The sequence below is a fragment of the Camelus ferus genome, chromosome 36 (assembly GCF_009834535.1).
Source record: "Camelus ferus isolate YT-003-E chromosome 36, BCGSAC_Cfer_1.0, whole genome shotgun sequence".
NCBI classification, from domain to species: Eukaryota; Metazoa; Chordata; class Mammalia; order Artiodactyla; family Camelidae; genus Camelus; species Camelus ferus.
The window spans coordinates 12,114,780-12,124,285 of NC_045731.1; the positions used below are offsets into that span (position 1 = coordinate 12,114,780).

Here is a 9,506-nt window from a genome sequence, read left to right on the forward strand (position 1 = left end):
GGGGACCGGAGCACACCCGTCTGCAGGGTCAGACAATCCCGCACCCATCGGAGGACTGCCCACCTCTGAAGTCTGCTACCCAGACAGCGTGCTGTATTCCTGGATGGAGAGGCAACAGCACTGTTGTTCACAGCTCCTTTCTAAAAGGTGTTCTGAAGAGTAAATGCAATAGTACCTGTTAAGGCGGGTGAAAGAAGAAAACAGCATAAACGTACGGGTGTTTTTTTTTTTTTTTAAATCACTGCCAATGAAATAACAGATGAGTTGGAATCCCCTGGCCAGACTCTGGTGCCCGGCAGCGGTAGTCACGGGGGTGGGGGCCTGACCCCTGTCAGGTGACCTCCCATCTGTCCTGGAGGATAACAGCCTAGAACTCCCAATTTATCCCCTCCCATCCCCTTGCCCGCCCCACCCCCTCCAGCCCCTGGTGACCGTAAGATTGTTTACTATGTCTGTGAGTCTGTTTCTGTTTTGTAGATGAGTTCATTAGTGTCTTTTTCCCCCTTCTTTTCTTTTTTTAAGATTCCACATATGGGTCATATCACTTGGCATTTTTCTTTCTCTTTTTGGCTTACTTCACTTAGGATTACAATCTCTAGGTCCATCCCTGTTGCTGCAAATGGCATTATCTTATTCTTTTTTATGGCTGAGTAGTATTTCTTTGTATAAATATACCACAGCTTCTTTATCCAGTCATCTGTCGATGTCTTGGCTATTGTAAATAGTGCTGCTGTGAACATTGGGGTGCATGTATCTTTCCAAATTAGAGTTCCCTCCGGCTATATGCCCAGGCGTGGGATTGCTGGATCATACTGGTAAGTCTATTTTTAGTTTTTTGAGGAATCTCCATACTGTTTTCCACAGTGGCTGCACCAACTTACATTCCCACGAGCAGTGTAAGAGGGTCCTCAGGGGATGTTTTGGAATTAGAAGAAAGGAAGGATTTTCTGTATCCTTTATGTATTTCTGTTTTTTTCGCTTTGTTTTGTTTTTTCTTAAGTGGCTATCATTTTAAAGAGTCTAGGTGATAAGGGGACAGGTGTGGAACAGAAATAACAGCAGAGAGAATTGGAGAGAAGCATCTAGAAGGATGGTTTCTGAGCACCCCACCGCCCCCCACCTCCCCAAGCGTCTGGTGCCTAACAGGTACACTGTCCTGGAACAGTTCCTCCCACCTGACACAGGGGTCCCGCAGGCTAGCGGGAAGGGAGAGGTGGTGTGAAGTCTACGTGTTTCTGTCCACCTTTCCCGCAACTGGGAGTCCAGGCTCCACCTCTAACAGTCATCATCAAACAGAGCAATTAAACACATGTCACAACAGCCCAGGAAAGCTGTGGACACTGTGTGTCCATTCTGGTCAGGTCCACTGTCTGCTCTGAATGCCAGCCAAGTGGGACTGCTGGTAGAGAGGCAGGAGGAGGGAAGGCAGCCCCCAGGGTGATCAGGGTGTAGAGAATTCACATATTTGCTCTTGGAAGCTTAAAGAGTGCTGAATACAGTGCAGAATAAAGCACTAAGTGACTGTATCTTGATTGAATGGTGACGATGAGTTAAGAAGGACCATGCCAGTTAGTCATAGAGACTGCTGTTTAGAAAGTCACGTTGGCAGTGGAGAAAAAGCACGGGGTCCTGGTCAACAACGTCTGCTCAGCGCAGCTCACCCACTGGCACCAAGAACCACAAGGTCTGGGACGGCTCGTCCTGTGTGTTGTGTGTGACTCCCCACGGTGACCCATGTCTAAGTCTCCATCCCGTGTCCTTTGAGGTTGCTCCTGTGGCTCGGACATCCCACCAGAGGGGCAGCTGGCGCCACCTGGATGCGTTCATTCCAGTAACAAAGCCAAATTGCGCGTGAAGAGCAGGTGGGTGACCCTACTCAGCTGTGTCGTCTGTCCTGCTTCTAGGAAACCCCTTCACAGAGACGGAAGCGCAGAAGTAACGCTGGGATAGAGGAGGATTACTTCGTGAGAAAGGAAACCTTCCAACTGCCCGACAAAGAGCCCGAGGGTCTGTCTAACTAAATGCCACCTTTCTAAGCTGGCATTTGGAGTTCCACCTTTGAAGAAGGAGAGGACCACCCCAAGCTGACACCTCTCCCAGACAAAAAGGCTGGTTTTGATCCCCTCAACATGGAGCTTTAGGGCTGTCTGTGGGTTCAGTGACCCCGTCCCTGGAAGAAGGATGCTCACGGGTCCTTGGGGCTGTTAATCCCGTTTTCCAGGCGGGTGGGCTGCCAACATTGACTTGTCTTATTGAGAAAAGAGAGAGAAAATGCAATCTTCCCTCTTTCTTTCTTTCCAGGAGACTCCAAGAAGATCCCATTAGCCTGACTCAGAAGGGCTGCAGCCTGTGCATAAGCCCGTTTCCCTGGAGAATCTTCTCTTCCTTCCATGATGCCTGGTGACTGGCCACATTTTCCACTGCCGTGACCTCCTCTTAGCTTTGGAAATGGTTGACTACAAACTGAGGTTATTGCAGCATTGACTGTGGGCTCTCAGGATTGGCACAATGAGTTTTCCTCCAGATGTGTATCGGGAAGGTTTGGCAGCAGGTTATGTGATGAGAGTGGAGCCCTGGAAGGGGCGTCCGAGGGGGCCGTGAGCTGGGGCAAGTCGCTTCCCCTCTCTGAACCTCATTCTCACCAACTATAGAGAAGAGGGTGGACTGAACATGCTTCTAATTACCAGGTCCTCTAAGTCCTAAGAAACTGTGCTCTAGAGGAGAGAACGCACATTGCAAGACATGCATTTGTCCACTCTCCCGCCGTGACTTTGTAGACTAGTTTGAGAGCATTCTGAATTCACCTGGTAGTTGCACCATCTTAATTTCATATGGAGACACAGTTTCAATCACTTACCTGTAAGACTTGCACACTGGCTGGCTTCCAGCCTTCTCTGAACAAAGTAGATTAATTCATCCAGACAATTACTGTCAAGCCTCTGTATCACAGAGCAAGGGAACAAGGTTGGAAATTCTCTGAGAAATCCTGTTTTTGTACAGTTGATATGGTTAATGTGAGAGACCTCCTTGGAATATGTTCATTAATGATTTCATGACTATTATATTTAGATAATGCTGGATGGATAGAAATCTATTAAAATGATAAAGTGTTTGTCAGTTTACCAATGGGAAGCGGAAGTAACATTCTAGCCTTTTTTTCTTCTTTCTAGACCCATAGCAATTAGAGGAGTCATATCACGAAACCGGGCATGCTAAATCAGCCACCCCCAGCCCAAAGGCAGTGGAGAATCAAACCGTTAAACCATGCCCCCCCCCCCCAATCAAACAGAGGTTTCCTGGAACACAATGTGTTAAAAGAGCACATTTATGAAATGAAATAGACAGGATATAAAATTTCCATGTACAAAATCCCTCAGCTGGGACTTTTCTGACATATGTCTCCATTGCCTTGATAAAATTGAGAGTTAAGCTGTGGCTGTTTAATTTTAGAAGAAATAGGGACCATCAGGTCCCCAGGATACATCCTCACAACTCCTTTACTTGGTTTAGATTCATAATTTTCGATTTTTCTTTTATATTTTCATGTTTATGGTCCTTAGATGAGGCTGACTGCTGCCTCTTAACAGAGGAACCAGAAAGAGCTACAATTCTAGATTCTATAAATTCCTCTTGCCCACAGAAATACCTTAGCTTTAACTTTGATCACTGTTCCGTTGGTCAGTCTCTTTCAACGGCCTGTACCTTTTACTGAAAGGTCAACCCCCCAAATCCGAGTTACTGAAACACTTTTCAAATGTTCAAATTGTGGAGGGCTTAGTTATGTACTTTATCCCCAAGATGAAAATTCTGGCATTCTCATCAGCCTCCTCACAGAGCAAACCTTTAAAGCTTCCCCAGCACATGTGAAAACCAAATTTTATGAGAATCCGAGACCAGCCAGGAAACTTTAACAAAGACTAGATTTTAGAACAGCAGATCTTTAGTTGTGCAAAGGACATTGGGTTGGAAATTATCCTGATCTACCTAATTCTATTTATGAAACTGCATATGTGCTTTGAAACTCCATTTAGATCCAGCTCTCTCAGCTGGAGATGGAAACCATATGTGTGTCGAAGGCCCGTATGTTTGGGTTTGAAGGGTCTTAAATTTCGTTTTGATTTCAGCATCATTTGCAGGACTTGGAAGCATCCTGGGTATGTCCTTGACCCTCTGGGTCACGCAGCAATATTTTTATTATCTGATACTCTTCTTCTGAGATGAATCCTATTTCCATATGCTCAGAAAGGTGTTGTGTCCTTTCGTTCTCAAAAGGTTGGTCCAAAGGAAACAGGGATTGGCAGTAAGCGGCTGGAAGACTCAGGCTCACAGTCACACGTGGGGAAAACAGCGTTTTGTTTATTGTGTATTTGAGTTCCTCAGGTCTTCTCTCCTTGGTTCGTTGTTTCTTTTGTGTAGTGTGGACTTGCGCTGCATACGCTTACACCCAGGACTGTGAGCACACCCCCGTGTGAAGGCAGTTGGCTGCCCACCAAATCTGTGCTTCCATTCTCGCAACGTGATAATCTAGCTGTCGGCGGACGTGTGGCCTCTCGGCGAGGGACCGTGTTTCAAGCCTCACTTGCAGAACTGTGTTTAAGTTCTTGCCAGTGAAACGTGAGCCGAAGTGATATGAGAGATTTCCAGGTCTACCCTTAACACGCAGCCCTTTCTGATAGTAAAACACAGAACAGTCTACAAGCAGCTTTGAACATGCAGATGCTGACAATACCCTGGGGCATGTGGAAGGAATCCAAGTCTCCTCATATCTGGAGTGGGCAGAGATGCTGGGTTAGAGAGGAAAAAAACAAAAGCTTCTTTGTCCTTAAAATCAGGTTTTTACCCTAAAATCATATGTAGATGTCAGGGCTCCTGCATCACAATGAAAGGAAAAGAAATCCTTTTCTGCACAGAACCAAGATAGACTCATAGACTGTGCTGACATGGATTCAAGAGGAAATCAGTTCTCTGAACAAAAAATATATAGATCCATTCAGGAAAAAATGGTCCGTCTGGTTATCTGGTCGCATGATACTGGATTCAGAAGGAATGTTTATTCAACATTGGAAGTCTTTTTTTCTTCTCTGTGTTGGTGGTCATTTAAAACGTGACTCAATGAAACATAAAAAAAAATCAGATTAACGATGAAGATCATTTTATATATATACACATGATCATACATATATATGCGATGGAGATTATATATATATATATATATATATATATATATATATACACATATACATAACTGAATCGCTATGCTGTGCACCAGAAACTAACACAACATTGTAAATCAACTATACTTAAATAAAAAAAAGAAGAAAAGCGTCTTTTTAGTGAAAGTGTGAATAGATACCAATGAAGAGCCAAGAGCACAGGTTTCCCTGTGGGAGGACGGTCAGGGAGCTGCTGTCACTGCCCACCTCTAGGGGGAAGGCATTGGCGGGAGCGCCCGGGCTGTGGTGGGTGGAATCCCATGGGGTCTGGGTGGATGCCTTCACCTGGCCCAGCCTCAGTTCCCTAAACTAAAACGGCATTGATGAGACCCACCTCATTCATTTCCATGCTCGACAAGCTGTATGAAGTGACGTCTGTGTGTTATCCGGTGACCATGTCCTGAGGCTGGTGGCGACTTCTCATGTGTTCCTGCTGCGGACGGGGTTCCCACTGCGGACGAGGTTCCCTGGTGTGGGTAGTGGAGGCAGAGCCAACATCCTGGTTCCGTGATTGTGAAGGAGCTGCGGCTGGACTTCGAGGTTGACTCTGCGTTCTCCGGGATCTGGAGGAACCAAGATGGGCCCAGGCTCCGAAAGACCTTGGAAAATTAAGATGTCTTTAAACACAAAAGATAAAACATGCTATCTATTTTTGCATTTTTCACATTATTTCAGTTTTTAGGTTTGATACTGTGCATCGTATTTGATTGGCGCAACGTTGTCCAGGGCACGCTGAGTTAGGAGGAGTGACGGTGGAGGCTGGATATAAATATACAGCCACCAAGCAGAAGGCAGCGGCAAAGAGCCAGGTGTGTTGTTCTGTGCTGCAGTCTGAGTGATTCGTGACCGAAACTGCCCCGCGGCGAGAGAGCACTGCATGGTCATTATTGGGATGTGATCGCTATACTGAAATGGCAAAATTCCCTGGTACATTTGGGAATTGGAATCTTGACTCCAATTATTATTCTAATTCTCAGTTTTAATTCTGGCAAATCACGGAACTGCCTGTGGTCTCCGTTCCTCCTTTTATTTTTCTCATGCTGGCTACATTAGAGTTGGGTTTTCAGCAGCAACTTGCCCTTTTGATTCTCAGGTTAATTTTTAGAAAAGCTCAAGGTTGGTTAATATTTAAAAATTTAAAGTCACGTGCAGCAGAACTCCTGTTTTTGCTTATTTGTAACTTCCGTACGATTGTGCCTCTTCACCAACACTTCCAGGCTTGGTTTTTAGGGGATGAAGGGTTCACTCATTTCAGATACTTTTCAGGTAGGTTGAAGAGGGACAGTGTTTGTGATCTGAGAATAACACTTAAGGGTTTTTTTAGTTATTAGCGACTCGAAACACCGAAATCTAAAAGCACAGAAATATGAGGATATAAAGGTAAGAGAATTTAAAATCAAAGACTCAAAAAGAAGAAAATAGCGTTAATCTTCCACTTGATAATTGCTGAATAAATCTGAATTATAATTTCTTATGTATTGTAGACCCACCTTCCTCCCCAGTAAGGCTGTATCAACATTTAATAGGGAAGAATGCAGTGAAACCAATAAAAGTTAGTGTACAATCATGGCCTCTTTCGTTCAGTTCAGCAGACATATTTTTTAAAAAAATAAATACTGTATACATTTAAGGTGTACAAAGTGGAGATTTGATTTATGTAGTGAAATGATCACTGCCATCAAGTTGATGTATCATCTTACATGGTTACCATTTTTTGTGGACATATGTGATGAGGGCCCCTGAAACTTACTCTGTTAGCAAATTTCCAGTATTTAATCCAGTACCATTAACTCTTGCCATCATGTTGTAAGTAGGATCTCTAGACCTACTTATTCTATGTAACTACAGCTTTATACCCTTTGACCAACCTTTGACTTTGACTTTTGACCAGCATCTCCCCTTTACCTCCCCACCCTTGGTAACCGCAGTTCTACTCTCTACCTCCACTGAGTTGACTTTTTTCAATTTCACATATAAATGAAATCATGAAGACTTTTTTCTTCCTGGGTCTGGACTATTTCAATTAGCATCATGTCTTTCGGGCTCATTCGTGTTGTCACAAATGACAGAATCTTCTTGTTCAAGGCTGAATAATATTCCACTGTATAGCTACACCACATTTCTTGATTCATTCATCTGTCAACAGACACTTGGGTTGTTTCCATGTCTTGGCTGTTGTGAATAATGCTGCAATGACCATGAGGGTGAAGATCTCTCTTTGAGGTACTTTCACTTCCTCTGGGTTTATACCCAGAAGAGGGATTTCTGGATCATAGATTTCTGGTCCATTTTTAGTTTTTTGAGGAACCTCCATACTGTCCTCCATAGTGGCTGCACCAATTTACATTCCCACCAGTGTTCCCTTTCTTCCACATCCCTGCCAACACTTCTTATCTTTCGTTTTTTTGATAATAGCCATCCTAATTGGTGTGAGGTGATATCTCATTATGGTTTTTTTTTAAATGAAGTGTAGTCAGTTTATAATGATATATCAATTTCTGGTGCACAGCATCATGTTTTAGTCATACATATACACACATATATTCCTTTTCATATTCTTTTTCATTCTAGGTTACCACAGGTTGTTGAATATAGTTCCCTGTGCTATACAGTAGAAACTTGTTGTTTATCTATTTTAAATACAGTAGTCACTATCTGTAAATCTCAAACTCCCAATTTATCCCTTCCCACCTCTGTCCCCTCTGGTAACCATAAGTTTGTTTTCTATGTCTGTGAGTCTATTTCTGTTTTGTAAATAAGTTCATTTATGTCATTTTTTTAGACTCCACATATGAGTGATATCATTTGTATTCTTCTTTCTCTTTCTGGCTTGCCTCACTTAGAATGACAATCTCCAGGTCCATCCATGTTGCTGCAAATGGCATTATTTCATTCTTTTTTATGGCTGAGTAGTATTTCATTGTATAAATACACTACAACTTCTTTATATAGTCATCTGTCGATGGATATTTATTTTTAAAATATTTTTTAACATTTATTTTACAATGTTGTGTCAAATTCCAGTGTAGAGCACAATTTTTCAGTTATACATGAACATATATATATTCATTGTCACATTTTTTTCTTTGTGAGCTACCATAAGATCTTGTATTTATTTCCCTGTGCTATACAGTCTAATCTTGTTTATCTATTCTACATTTTGAAATCCCAGTCTGTCCCTTCCAACTCTCCTCCCCCTTGGCAACCCACAAGTTTGTATTCTATGTCTATGAGCCTGTTTCTATTTTGTATTTATTTACTTCTCTACTTATTTATCTATCTACCTATCTATTTATTTATATATTTATTTATTTATTAGATTCCACATATGAGCGATCTCATATGGTATTTTTCTTTCTCCTTCTGGCTTATTTCACTTAGAATGACATTCTCCAGGAACACCCATGTTGCTGCAAATGGTGTTATGTTGTTGGTTTTTACGGCTGAATAGTATTCCGTTGTATAAATATGCCACTTCTTCTTTATCCAGTCATCTGTTGATGGCCATTTAGGCTGTTTCCATGTCTTGGCTACTGTAAATAGTGCTGCTATGAACACTGGGGTGCAGGTGTCATTTGGAGTAGGATTCCTTCTGGATATATGCCCAGGAGCAGGACTCCTGGGCCATATGGTAAGTCTATTCCTAGTCTTTTGAGGAATCGACATACAGTTTTCCATGGTGGCTGCACCAAACTGTATTCCCACAGCCTTTTCTCCACAGTCCTCTCCAGCATTTGTGATTTGCGGACTTTTAAATGATGGCCATTCTGACTGGCGTGAGGTGATACCTCATTGTAGTTTTGATTTGCATTTCTCTGATAATTAGTGATAATAGATCATTTGTATTTCTTCCTTGGAGAATTGCTTGTTTAGGTCTTCTGCCCATTTTTGGATTGGGTTGTTTGTTTTTTTTTCTTAGTAAGTCGTATGAGCTGCTTATATATTCTGGATATCAAGCCTCTGGTGGTTTCATCTGCAAAAATTTTCTCCCATTCTGTAGGTTGTCTTTTTGTTTTACTTATGGTTTCCTTTGCTGTGCAGAAGCTTGTAAGTTTAATTAGGTCCCATTTACTTATTCTTCCTTTTATTTCTATTGCTTGGGTAGACTGTCTTAGGAGAACAATTTTGAGATGTATGTCAGATAATGTTTTGCCTATGTTTTCTTCTAGGAGGTTTACTCTTTCTTGTCTTATGTTTAAGCCTTTGATCCATTTTGAGTTTGTTTTTATGTATGGTGTAAGGGAGTGTTGTTGCTTCATTTCTTTACATGCTGCTGTCCAGTTTTCCCAACAC

The 9,506-nt window shown here is 42.4% G+C and overlaps 1 long non-coding RNA gene across 1 annotated transcript; it reads left to right on the forward strand.

The window, feature by feature from the left end:
* Positions 1-753: 753 nt before the first annotated feature.
* Positions 754-8,979, forward strand: LOC116661709. The gene is made up of 3 exons (XR_004317613.1): positions 754-904; positions 5,676-5,683; positions 8,935-8,979. It is a non-coding gene; the product is annotated as an uncharacterized LOC116661709 (long non-coding RNA).
* Positions 8,980-9,506: the final 527 nt, after the last annotated feature.